Below are 15000 nucleotides of genomic sequence, written 5' to 3'. Positions count from 1 at the left end.
GCTCTATTTCATTCTATTTCACTTCCTAGCACTTCCTATCATTTAATATCCATCCCTTTGGTCTTATTGACATAAGAGATGTCATTTATAGTCTATCTCTTTCTATATATGGAAAGTCAAGAAATTCTCATCGAAACATCGAGAAATTGTGCATATAGAAAACTCTAAAGAAAGAAAAAAAGGAGACCCATGCCATGATTTTCAAATCTTTTCTATTTAGTAGTCTAAGTTTCTCGATGAGGATAATTAATTCGGTCGTTGTGGTCGGACTCTATTATGGATTTCTGACTACATTCTCCATAGGTCCCTCTTAGATCTTCTTTCTCCAATCTTGGATTAGGGAAGAAGGAGATATTCGCGACTACTGGCGATTTCATTATGGGGCAGCTCATGATCTTCATATCGATCTATTATCCACCTCTGTATCTATTCTTTCTTAGCTAAACAGGTGGAAGATCTATCCAATTTGGTTATATTATATCATGGACTCGAAAAACGGATCTGAATTTGACTGAAATGCACGATCTTCACAGGTATCACTTTTCACGATACCTAAAAGGTGGAATAGCGATTTTCGAACCATTTCCTATAAGAGAATGGTTTCCATTACTTTGAGAAATGGATTCTTATATCAAACTATAGCTATTGCATTAAAGAAGAAAAGAAACTAATAGAAGTCGAAGACGCGGAATGATAGTGAATAGAGAGAAAGATTCTTCTGATTTTCTTGTTTCTATCTACTAGACGCCGTAGAGAATTGAGAATTTTCATGTCTTTCAATTCTCGTACTCGTAATTGGAAAGTTATGGAAGGAGACCCATCATTTTGCAATGAAAACAACATATAAAACTCTGGACAATTTCGAAATCAGGCCAAGCGTCTTAATACATATGCAAAAAAATTCATTATTGGCCCACCATTGATTAGAAGATTTAGCTTGTATGAATCGCTATTGGTTTGATACGAATAATGACAATCGTTTCAGTATGTTAAGGATACAGATGTATCCACAATTCATTTAGAGTTACTTAATAGTCTATTTCTTATACCATATCTCTATCCCGTGAAATTCTCGAGCCAAAAGATGGATGCATATGCTGTGTTTCATTTTGCTAAATGATATCAATTAAATGGTGTATCAATTCCATAAATTGCATATAGCAATAAATAAATCAGCAAAATTCTTTCTAATATTTTAGATAGAAGAAACATTTCTTCTATCTAAAATATTAGAAAGAATGTACCCTTCTATCCAAATCCAATTTGCATCGATAAAATAAATCCAAATTCCAGTAGTAGATGAATAATTGCAAATTTGTGTGTGTACGAGATTAGAATAACTTCAAAATAACTGACATAATTTTGTATTTTTCCTGATCAGAAAAATACATGAAAAAGAAAGGAGGTAGAAAAATTTTTGGATTTATGGTTAAAGAAGAAAAAGAAGAAAACAGGGGTTCTGTTGAATTTCAAGTATTCAGTTTCACCAATAAGATACGGAGACTTGCTTCACATTTGGAATTACACAAAAAAGATTTTTCATCGGAAAGAGGTCTACGAAGACTTTTGGGAAAACGTCGACGTTTGCTGGCTTATTTGGCAAAGAAAAATAGAGTACGTTATAAGAAATTAATCGGTCAGTTGAATATTCGGGAGCAGTAATTTAATCGTTCAAATTTTTTTCTTGTTTTATTATTTTTTTAGTAGTCTTATAGTAGTCTTAGATTTTTCATTTTGATGAGCCTCGCTTTGAGGAATTCATGGAATAATCCATTTTCATGGAATAATGAATTAAGGAAGAAAGGATATGAGTCTACCGCTTACAAGAAAAGATCTCATGATAGTCAATATGGGCCCTCAACACCCATCAATGCATGGTGTTCTTCGACTGATCGTTACTCTCGATGGTGAGGATGTTATTGATTGTGAACCCATATTAGGGTATTTACACAGAGGAATGGAAAAAATCGCGGAAAACCGAACTATTATACAATACTTACCTTATGTAACAAGGATATAGAGAGATTGTAGAAAGGGGATAGGATAGTTATTTTTGCAAGAGACTTGTTGTAAATTCCTTAACTTAAGAAAGAAAAAAGAATAAAAACACAGATACATAACATAAAAAAAAGAATAAATAAGACGAGATTCGACCTCCCCCTACATATTTAATTTCCTCTCCTATACAAAAACTAGCAAGACCCACTCCATTGGTAATTCCATCAATAACACCCTTATCAAAAAACTCCGTGAGTTCGGTTAACCCTCTTATACCGAGGGTAAAGACCCTAGTATAGAAAATATCTATATAACCACGATTATATGACCAACTGTATATATTTTTTTTTACTTGATCTAAAAATTCTTTTTTAGGATTTCCTTTGTAAAAAGAGTTTATTAAATCCAAATTCTGAAAAAAAGAATAAGCGGATCCATAGAAGATATATGCTATGAATAAACCAAAGATAGCTAGACTTACAGAAGAAATTGCATTAGTAATAAATTCATATGAATTTACAAAAGAATTAGAACTTTCCTGGGTAAAGTTTATTGAGGGAGTTAACCACTTTGATAATATGGTTAACTCTGCTATTCCATTACCAATTCCTCCATTATCAAAAGAGATTCCTATGAATCCAATGAACAAAGTGAAAAGTAGTAATATAAGAAGAGGAAATAACATAGTATTTCCCGTTTCATGCGGATAGGCAAAAGTTTTTTTAGCCCCAAAAGACGTAGTAAAGGATCCTATCCTATTTCTTGTATTACCTTGAATTTTTGGTATATTTTGTGAAAAAAAAGAAACTCCACTCTTCGTTGTTGATAAAACGAAATCCCTATTCACTCCTTTGGGTATCCTTTTTCCCCATAAGGATATTGAATACAAGGAACTCTCTTTAGTGCTACTGTAATTTTGAAAATGAACACGCAAATACCCATCAAATGTAAGTAAATATATCCGAAACATATAAAAGGCAGTTAATCCTGCAGTAAAGGAGGCTATTATTCCAAAAAAGGGCGAATACAACCAACTATTACTAAGGATTTCATCTTTGGACCAGAAGCAAGCAAGAGGTGGAATACCACAAAGAGAAAGTGTACCCCATAAAAAAGTAGTTCTTGTGATTGGAATGTATTTTCTTAAACCGCCCATAAGAACCATATTTTGACTTTTATCTGGTGAATATCCAACAAGAGGTTCCATTGAATGAATAACGGATCCGGATCCCAAGAACAATAAAGCTTTTGAATAAGCATGAGTGATCAAATGGAATAAAGCAGCTTGATAAGAACCTATACCTAGAGCTAACATCATATAACCCAATTGAGACATTGTAGAATAGGCTAAGCTTCTTTTAATATCTCTCTGAGCAAGAGCTAAAGTAGCTCCAAGAATAGTGTTATTGTACCTACTAAAGAAATAAAACTCATTATCAAAGGTAAAGATATGAAAAGAGGAAGAAGTCGAGCTAGAAGAAAAATTCCCGCAGCAACCATAGTTGCTGCGTGTATAAGAGCCGAAATAGGAGTGGGCCCTTCCATAGCATCGGGTAACCATACGTGAAGAGGGAATTGTGCGGATTTCGCAACTGCACCAAGGAATAATAAAAAAGCACACAAAGTAGTAAGTAAAGAGTTAATTCCATTATTAGGAATCCAGTTATTAGCTATTTTGAACAAATCCCTAAACTCTAAACTACCTGTTATCCAAAAAAAACCTAAAATTCCTAATAATAGACCAAAATCCCCTACACGATTAGTTACAAAAGCTTTTTGACAAGCACTCGCTGCGATTGGTCGTGTAAACCAAAAGCCTATCAATAAATAAGAACACATTCCCACGAGTTCCCAAAAAAAATAAATTTGTATCAAATTGGAGCTAGTAACCAATCCCAACATGGAAGTATTGAAAAAACTTATATAAACAAAAAATCTCAAATATCCTTCATCGTGAGACATATAACCATCACTATAAATAAGAACCAGGATTCCTACAGTAGTAATTAGTATTAACATAATAGAAGTAAGTGGGTCAATCAAGTATCCAAATTCTAAAGAAAAATCATTATTGACGGTCCAAGACCATAGATATTGATAGATCGAACTTCCATTTATTTGTTGAATAGACAGTTGAACTGAGAATACCATAGCTATACTTAAGAGTAAAACACTAGGAAAAGCCCATATGCGACGAAGATTTTTTGTTGCTGTCGGAATAAGAATAAGGCCAAATCCCATTGACATAATAACTGGAAGTGGGAGAAGAGGGATTACCCATGCATATTGATATGTATGTTCCATAAGAAAAGAAATTGCAATTTTTACTTCAATTTTTACTTCAATTTTTCTATAAAATTGTTTCCGATTCACCAAACCAATTCTTATCTCTTTCTGAAAGAATAAATAAAAAGAATAAGAAAAAATACTGAAATTCTTAATTTTTCCAAAATTTATCTCATTGAAATAATTAAAAATTAAGAATGGGTTTAGTTGGTTAAATTAAAAAAGTTAATAAAATAACTAGGTAACGAAGTTATTTTATTAACTAAATAAAGATATTTATAAAAATAAAAAAAAAAAAGTGGAATCATTTTACTTTCTATTCATAATTCATTTTTATATTTCTTTAAAACAAAGATGAAACAGCTCTCTTGTTCCATAATTAACTGATTGAGTGAATTCCAATGAAAACCTATGTTTATAAGAAATTATCGAATAGTCCTTACTTCATATAGAACTAAAATTCTAATGACTATAAATTACCTAAGTTTTAGAATGTCTTGTTTAAGAGACTCAGTATTTTTTGTTTTGATTGGAATTCCTTTCCTTTATGGAATACCATTCTGAACTTAATTAACTATTTTCATTTTCCCTTCTTTTTATCCCCCCGTCTTATCTTATATGGGGGATAGGCTTCCATACCATATATCTATATATGGAGTATACTTGATATATAAATAGATATAAATAGATTTAAATGAGAAACCCTTCTATATATTCTATATTATTAAAAAAAAAGTATAAAATATATAAAGAAAAAATGTTAAAAAATTCTTGTTGTCTTATCCGCATTAGACAAAATGAAGTAAAAAATAATTCAAAATTTAAGTATCTTTCAGTATCTAAGTATAAATACTAATAAAAAGAAGAAAGAAGGATTGATTTGCAGCAATAGATGTCTTTCACATACAACTAGAAAAAAGTAATTTCCTTTTTGAATGGCAGTTCCAAAAAAACGTACTTCAATGTCAAAAAAGCGTATTCGTAAAAATATTTGGAAGAAAAAGACTTATTTTTCCATAGTACAATCTTATTCTTTAGTAAAATCAAGATCATTTTCGAGCGGTAATGAGCATCCAAAACCAAAGGGTTTTTCTGGGCAACAAACAAATAATAAGATTTTGGAATAATATGAATTGACTTATCAAAAAAGAATTCCAATTATTTAATAATTTGGATTCTTCTTTGAATGTACTTTTATGTGTCGAATTACTCGGTACAATATTCTTAGAACAAAAAACCCCTCTTATCTTATATATACAAGAAAAAAAAAGTTTTGTTTGGTATACTGTGTGCTAAGTATTCTTTTCCTATCAATGAACTTTTCATAATTTTCCTAATAGAATCCTCATATTCTATTAGGAAAATTATGAAAAGTGGAGTATTCTTACAATAGGACTTACAACTTCCACCTATCTTCTCCAAAATCATAAGGTTAGTAAATCTTATTAATAAGAGCATAAAGACTTTCATTCTAGAAATTTTTAAAAAATCCAAAAAGCCTTTTCTATTTATCCATTTTATTTTAATTTCATCATTAAATAGAAACCCTTTTGGATTTTTTTCATTGTATTGAAAGAATTTTCAAAATGTAAAGGGGAAATTAATTAGAAAAAATTAGTTCTATAATTGCAAGTTAGAAAAAAGAAGTTCCAACTCTTTCAAGCAGTGTTTGTGTTTCTATTGGGCAAAGCAAGAGTTTATTGTAAAAAAAAAAAATGGAAACGATACTACCAAACGAAGTCTATTTTAATGAAAACTCTAATGTTCCTAAATTTTATGGACTTTCCCAATATCGACGATTCCCAAGATAATAGCTATTATTCTTTTAAGTTACCTATTATTTGAAGTTAGCCGCCATGGTGAAATTGGTAGACACGCTGCTCTTAGGAAGCAGTGCTCAAGCATCTCGGTTCGAATCCGAGTGGCGGCATTCTTGAAAAAGAATACAATAGATTAGAAATCAATTCGAAATTTACAATTTTGTAATGGGACCTTCCCCTTATGCTATTTGCAACTTTAGAACATATACTAACTCATATCTCTTTCTCAACGATTTCAATTGTGATTACGATTCATTTTATAACCTTATTAGTTCGTGAACTTGGAGGATTACGCGATTCGTCAGAAAAAGGAATGATAGTTACTTTTTTCTCTATAACAGGATTCTTAGTTTCTCGTTGGGCTTCCTCGGGACATTTTCCATTAAGTAATTTATATGAGTCATTGATCTTCCTTTCATGGGCCCTGTATATTCTTCATACCATTCCTAAAATACAGAACTCTAAAAATGATTTAAGCACAATAACTACGCCAAGTACTATTTTAACGCAAGGCTTTGCCACATCGGGTCTTTTAACTGAAATGCATCAATCCACGATACTAGTACCTGCTCTACAATCTCAGTGGTTAATGATGCATGTCAGTATGATGTTATTAAGCTATGCAACTCTTTTGTGCGGATCCTTATTATCTGCCGCTATTCTAATCATTAGATTTCGAAATAATTTCCATTTCTTTTCTAAAAAGAAAAAAAATGTTTTAAATAAAACATTTTTCTTTAGTGATATTAAATATTTTTATGCAAAAAGAAGTGCTTTAAAAAGAACCTCTGTCCCTTCATTTCCAAATTATTACAAATATCAATTAACGGAGCGTTTGGATTCTTGGAGTTATCGTGTCATTAGCCTAGGATTTACCCTTTTAACCGTAGGTATTCTTTGTGGAGCAGTATGGGCTAATGAGGCCTGGGGATCCTATTGGAATTGGGATCCTAAGGAAACTTGGGCATTTATTACTTGGACCATATTCGCAATTTATTTACATAGTAGAACAAATCCAAATTGGAAGGGTACGAATTCTGCACTTATAGCTTTGATAGGATTTCTTATAATTTGGATTTGTTATTTTGGTATAAATCTATTAGGAATAGGCTTACATAGTTATGGTTCGTTTACATTAACACCTAAATGATTACATAAAATAAAACCTTCATGAAATGAAGGTTTTTACTTTTATGTTTTATTTGAGAACCCCTTGAACGCCTTATCAAAGGGTTCTCAAAAATTCGAGATAGATCTAATTATACTTTTTTACTTATTTCTGCATTATATACTTTTTTACTTATTTCTGCATTAATAGAGCAGACGAGTAAAAAAAAGCAAACCTATTTAGGATAATAATTGGATAAGAGAGCCTCTACCCTGTCAACGGATAGGGAGAGAACAAAATCTGGATAAATACCAATTCCTATTACTGGTAAAAAGATACAGATTAAAATAAAGAGTTCTCGTGGTCCAGAATCCACAAAATTTGCGTTTGGAACATTAAATAGCTTGTATCCATAGAACATCTGGCGTAACATAGATAATAAATAAATAGGAGTTAATATCATTCCAATTGCCATTACAAAAGTAATTAGTGTTTTTGGCATTAACAGAAATTTTGGACTAGTAATTAGTCCAAAAAATACTACTAATTCTGCGACAAAACCACTCATTCCTGGTAAGGCAAGAGAAGCCATTGAAAAGCTACTAAACATGGTAAAAATTTTAGGCATTGGGATAGATATTCCCCCCAGTTCTTCGAGATAAACAAGACGCATTCTATCAGAAGCGGTTCCTGCCAAGAAAAAAAGTGTAGCACCAATAAATCCATGGGATAATATTTGTAAAATAGCTCCATTGAGTCCAATGTTGGTTATGGAACCAATTCCTATAATTATGAAACCCATGTGAGATACAGAGGAATAAGCTATTCTTTTTTTGAAATTTCGTTGACCAAGAGAAGTTGAAGCTGCATAGATTATTTGGATCGCTCCTATTATTACTAACCAGGGCGAAAATAGATAATGAGCATGAGGTAACAATTCCATGTTGATCCGAATCAATCCATATGCTCCCATCTTTAATAATATTCCCGCTAAAAGCATACATGTACTATAATGTGCTTCCCCATGGGTATCTGGTAACCACGTATGTAGGGGTATAATCGGCAATTTGACAGCATAAGCAATAAGGAAGCCAAAATATAAAAGTATTTCCAAGGTTGCAGGGTATGATTGATTAATTAATCTTTCCAAATCTAATCCTGGTTCGTTGGAACCATATAAGCCCATACCCAGAACTCCGATTAAGAAAAAAATGGAACCGCCTGCAGTATACAAAATAAACTTTGTAGCTGAATATAGACGCCTCTTCCCCCCCCACATGGATAAAAGTAAGTAAACAGGAATTAATTCTAACTCCCACATGATAAAAAAAAGTAAAAGGTCTCGCGAAGAAAATAATCCTATTTGACCACTATACATTGCGAGCATCAGGAAATAGAATAATCGCGAATTCCGTGTAATTGGCCAAGCTGCTAAAGTAGCTAAAGTAGTGATAAATCCTGTCAATAAAATAGATCCTAATGAAAGTCCATCGATTCCCAATCTCCAGTGGAAATCGAAGACATCTATCCATTTATAATCCTCCTTTAATTGGATTAAGGGATCCTCCAGTTGGAAATGATAACAGAACGCATAAGTCATTAGAAGGAATTCTAATAAACAAATAGATATAGTATACCACCTAACGACTTTGTTTCCCTTATGAGGTAAAAAGAAAATTAATGAACCTGCAAATATCGGCAAAACAACAAGTATTGTTAACCAAGGAAAATAACTCATGATAAAGTGATAAAGACAAGATACGTTTTGACCAGAAAAGCCCGTGCTCGATTATTTCGAGCACAGGCTTCTTCGGTAAAGAGGAATCAGACGATTCGAGTGAAGTTTTTTGTAACGTATCAATAAGATAGAGCCATGCTACGTGTTGTTTCAGGCCCTAAATAAACGCGGACACTTAAAAAATCTGTCGGGCAGGCAGATTCACATCTCTTACAACCCACACAATCTTCGGTTCTCGGCGCGGAAGCAATTTGCTTGGCTTTACATCCATCCCAGGGTATCATTTCTAATACATCTGTTGGACAAGCTCGTACACATTGAGTGCATCCTATACATGTATCGTAAATTTTTACGGAATGTGACATTGGATCTATAAATTTTTCTTTTCAACATAAAATTTTTCGATCTGGTAAAAATGAAATTAGTACTATAATGAGTCATATGTATTGTAGACACCAGACGAAGCAATGGTTTATCCAAACTTCAAAAAAAAAAATCTATTTTTTAATCTGTTTGTGAGAAAGCGTGAAGAGAGCCAAGAGACTTTAATTTTGGATTTCAACAATAAATAAGAAATAAGAAAGAATTTTACGAATTGTACAGACGAATTCGAATTAGCCAATAAATTGGCTATCGTCTTTTCAATATAAATTATTGCAATATTCAAATTGCAATATCAATGAATTACAAATACAAAAATTCATTTAAGTGAAAAAGAATACTATGCAATAATCTACTAAAAAAAATGGATATTCTCAAATAATACTAAGAAAATAGTATTGATTTCTATTTATTTTAATATGTGCGCCTTTGTTTAGAGGATTCTATGTCTAATTATTCAAAAGTCTAATTATTCAATAAATTAGATTGATTGATACGAGTGGATTTCCTATTACGATGGATGGAAGAAAGAATGGATAGTCCAATAGCGGCTTCAGCAGCTGCAAGGGCTATAACAAAAATTGCGAAAATATCTCCTTTTAATTGGCGACTATCAAATAGATCAGAAAATGTTACGAGATTTAGATTAATTGAATTCAGTATAAGTTCAAGACATATTAGAGCTCTAACCATGTTTCGGCTTGTGATCAATCCATAGATACCAATCGAAAATAAATAGACACTCAAAAAAAGTACATGCTCAAACATCATTAACTAACTCCTTATCAATCTCGATTCATTTCAATATGAGGGCAAGAATTGAACCGATTCAATTAATTACAATAGAACAATTACACAACAAAAGAAAAAAAAAAAAAAAAAAAAGGAGGTATTTGTTGGCAGTAGATGGATTTTACTAAATCAAAATTGTGATTCTTTAGTTATTTATTTTAGATTTGCAATTCTTATAATTTGTACTTTTTCTAAGTTTTCTTATTGCCGAGCCATAGTAATTGCACCTATTAAAGAAACTAGAAGAATTATGGAAATGAGTTCAAACGGAAGATAAAAATCGGTTGCTAAATGAATTCCAATTTGTTGAACATTATTTATGAGACCCTGTTCTACTATTTGGTTTGATCTTGTAGTCCAAAGAATTCCATACCACGACGTATCTGGGATAGTAGTCATTAGTGAAAAAACAATAGTTATACAAACGAGTGAAGTGAACCCATCTCCAATAGTCCAATAATTCTTATCTTTAGACCATTCTGAGCCATTTACGAACATTACAGCGAATATGATCAAGACATTTATGGCTCCCACATAAATAAGAAGTTGTGCGACAGCTACAAAGTAGGAATTTAATAAAAAATAGAATAAGGATATACAAACAAGAACTAATCCCAGCGAAAAGGCAGAATAAATGGGGTTGGTAAGTAATACTACTCCTAGACCCCCTAGTAGAAGAACAAATCCCCCAAATAGCATAAGAATCTCATGTATTGGTCCAGGTAAATCCATTATGGATAAAAAGAAATTAATAGTATAAAATTTTTCATGAACTGACTAAAACTAAAGGATTCAAGGAAGGAAAAAAGGATTAGGGTATTTTTTTGTGTATAAACTTATAGTTATAAATTATATTATATCACGAAAATCTAGTCTGATTTAAAATAAGAAATAATTTCCAATAAGCAGTAGTTTTTCGTTTTTCTTTATAGTTTAATTTTAAAGTTTAATAAAGAATTATTAGATTTTTATAACAGAAAGACAAAATCAAAGTTTAGTAATCAGTAATCGTTCTTGAATTCGAAGATTTTTCTTTGTTTATTTTACTTTCAGACGAATTCCTAATTGTTTGAATTGTGTAATCTCCCATTATGGAGATTGGTAACCGACTTAAAGCAATTTGATTGTAATTCAATTCATGACGATCATAGGTAGAAAGTTCATATTCTTCAGTCATTGATAAACAGCTTGTTGGACAGTACTCAACACAATTGCCACAAAATATACAAACTCCGAAATCAATACTATAATTAAGCAATTGTTTTCTTTTAATATCCTTTTCAAATCTCCAATCCACAACGGGTAAATCTATCGGACATACGCGAACACATACTTCACAAGCAATACATTTATCAAATTCAAAGTGGATTCGCCCTCGGAAACGCTCTGGTGTAATTGATTTTTCATAAGGGTAGTGAATCGTTATAGGTAAACGATTTGTGTGGGATAAGGTAGTTATGAAACTTTGACCATGTACCTTGTAGCACGTATTGTTTGTTGACCATAACTCATGAACCCAGTTACCATAGGGAACATATTCATTCTAAATATCTATGAAAAAGATATGTTTCTTTCTCTTGTTTGAGAGAGCTTTTGTGTTGAAAATATTCTTACTATTATTGTATTATCTTATTTATAGTGAAACAAGTTGAGAAGAGGTTGTTAATAAGAGATTGCCCAGGGAAATAGGTAAAAGAAATTTCCATCCAAGATTTAATAACTGATCCATTCTCATCCTCGGTAAAGTCCATCTTATTGTGATAGAAATGAAGAGAAATAAATAAGCTTTAGTTAATGTAATAAATATACCCATTGTCATTTCCAAAATTCCAACTGCTTTATTCATTTGGAAAAAATCAAAAAAGGATATATAGGGAATAGATAAATTCCACCCGCCCAAGTAGAGAACTGTTACAAATAAAGAAGAAACTAATAAATTTAGGTAAGAAACAAGATAAAATAAACCATATTTGATACCGGAATATTCAGTTTGGTAACCTGCTACTAATTCTTCCTCCGCTTCTGGTAAATCAAAGGGTAATCTTTCACATTCTGCCAAAGAAGAAATTAAAAAAACCAGAAAACCTATAGGCTGACGCCAAATATTCCATCCAAAAAAACCGTATTTTGACTGTGCTTCAACTATATCAACTGTACTTGAACTGTTAGATAATCATAGTCGGTGATAACATCACAGTTCCCACCGCTATTTCAAAACCGTACATGAAACCTTAGCTTCATACGGCTTCTCTATGATCAGAAAAAGGAAAGGACTGTTTTGTTCCTAGCCCCGGGGGCGTAGATAGAATTAGATAAAATAAAATAGATTTGAAAGTCCTAAATTAGACCAAAGGAATTCCGTCTGCTAGAATAAGAAAAAGCGCTTCCGAATTGATCTCATCCTTTATAATATAATGAAAATTTTTCTTTGTTCAGTAATAACTTAATCTTGGAATAAAACACTTGTTACTTGTTATAGGAATTCAATTAATAAATGGAAAGAGTTGGGTATTAGTTCATGAGCAATTCTGCATGAATATGGATAGAGGAAGGAAATAATGAAAATTTTTTCTAGTGCACTCCATATCTTTTTTACTATTCTTCTTTCCCCAGGGAGGGGGTATTTAAAAAGAAAAAATGGATAAAGGGTTAATTCGTTCTTGATAGCCATTTCCTTAACAAGTGAATGGGAACATACTCTGGATCGGAATCCGAAGAAAGTACTACTTGATAATTTCTACAAATTGCAAGTCCTTATTATGATTCCTTTTATGGGCAAAAATCTCTAATGTTTTAGATTTTCCATTACTAATCCTTTATGTACTTTAGTGTTCCTAACCCTTCACTAACTTTTGGTGGATTCTTCTTATGGATTATTAAGTTATAGTAATAACTAGGAGTATTCTAGTAATGGAATTCCATATCGTGAATCCTTTATTCTTGGCCGCTTCAAGATATGATGACTAATTAAAAAATATCAACCTTGGGATAAAGAGTTTACACTGCTTATGTTTACTTCCACTTTTTTCTTGTACGTAGGAAATGAGATTTTTTCTTTTTACTACAAATTTATAAGCTGTTTTGTTTCACTCATATAGCTATCTAGTTTAACTTACCAACCCAAATACTAAATAAGAAAAGGAATATAAATAGTTAATGGATTTTATAGGAAAAAGATCTATTTTAACGAATCACACGTAGAGATATTGCTAGCACACAAAAAGTTAATGGTATTTCATAACTAATGGATTGAGCAGCAGCTCGTAGACCGCCTGAAAAAGAATATTTATTATTTGAGCTATATCCTGCCATAAGAAGACCAATAGGAGCTATACTTGAAATGGCAATCCATAAAAAAACACCAATACTAAGATCGGCTAAAACAAAATGATATCCCAAAGGGATAACTAAAAAACTTAATAAAACTGATATGACTGCTATAGAGGGTCCAATGCTAAATAAAGAAATATCTCCTCGGGATGGCAGAATATCTTCTTTAAAAAGTAGCTTAGTCCCATCTGCTATAGCTTGAAGCAGGCCCAGGGGGCCAGCATATTCAGGACCAATACGTTGTTGTATCGACGCAGATATTTCTCTTTCTAACCACACAATTACGAGTACCTCTATTGTTATTCCCAAAAGGAGGGTCAAAATGGGTAGAATCGATATCAGTCCATAGACTTCTTTTAATAATTCCAATTTCGAAAAAGAATTGATAGTTTCTACCTCTACCCTATCTATTATCATTTCAACGATCAACTTCCCCCATAATGATATCTATACTACCTAATATCGTCATGATATCAGCCAATTTCATTTTTTTAACTAGCTGAGGAAGAATTTGCAAATTAATAAACCCGGGTGGACGGATTTTCCATCTCCAGGGGAAAAGGCTATCATCTCCTACTAGATAAATCCCTAATTCACCTTTTGGGGCTTCTACTCTTACATAAAGCTCTTGTCTTGACAATTCAAAATTGGGCGAAGGTTTTTTACCAAGAAATTTATACTCAAAATCATTCCATTCAGAATTATTTTCTTTCTTAAAGCGTCGGACTTCTAAATTTTCATAAGGTCCTCCAGGAATTTTTTCTACAGCTTGTTGAATTATTTTGATGGATTCCCTCATTTCACCAATTCGTACTAAATAGCGAGCTAACGAATCCCCTTCTTTTTGCCATTGGACTTTCCAATCAAATTGGTTGTAAGACTCATAAGGATCTACTTTACGAAGATCCCATTGTATTCCAGAAGCTCGTAACATCGGTCCCGATAAGCCCCAATTTACTGCTTCTTCTCCGCTAATAAAACCTACTCCTTCAACTCGCTCTAAAAAAATTGGATTCTGTGTAATAAGTTGTTGATATTCAACAACTCCGCGTAAAAAATAATCACAGAAATCTAAACATTTATCGATCCATCCATAAGGTAGATCGGCGGCTACTCCTCCGATGCGAAAGTAATTGTGCATCATTCGCATACCTGTAGCAGCTTCAAATAGATCATATATTAATTCTCTCTCTCTAAAAATATAGAAAAAAGGAGTCTGTGCGCCGAGATCCGCCATAAAAGGTCCAAGCCATAGCAAGTGAGAAGCTATCCGGCTTAATTCTAACATAATTACCCTAATATAGCTGGCTCTTTGTGGTATTTGAATATTCTCCAAGAATTCTGGTGCATTTACTGTTATTGCTTCTGTAAACATAGTAGCTAAATAATCCCACCTTGTTACATAAGGTAAGTATTGTATAATAGTTCGGTTTTCCGCGATTTTTTCCATTCCTCTGTGTAATATACCCTAATATGGGTTCACAATCAATAACATCCTCACCATCGAGAGTAACGATCAGTCGAAGAACACCATGCATTGATGGGTG

The 15000-nt window shown here is 32.3% G+C and overlaps 1 non-coding gene across 1 annotated transcript; it reads left to right on the top strand.

Moving 5' to 3' along the window:
• Positions 1-6134: 6134 nt before the first annotated feature.
• TRNAL-UAG (transfer RNA leucine (anticodon UAG)) lies at positions 6135-6214 on the top strand. The gene has a single exon. It is a non-coding gene; the product is annotated as a tRNA-Leu (tRNA).
• Positions 6215-15000: the final 8786 nt, after the last annotated feature.

This window comes from Triticum urartu, unplaced genomic scaffold (genome assembly GCF_056163025.1).
Source record: "Triticum urartu cultivar PI428250 unplaced genomic scaffold, HENAU_Tu73 scaffold191, whole genome shotgun sequence".
Classification (NCBI taxonomy): Eukaryota; Viridiplantae; Streptophyta; class Magnoliopsida; order Poales; family Poaceae; genus Triticum; species Triticum urartu.
The sequence above is the reverse complement of the archived record's forward strand: the minus strand, read 5'-3'. Positions and strand labels throughout refer to the sequence as shown.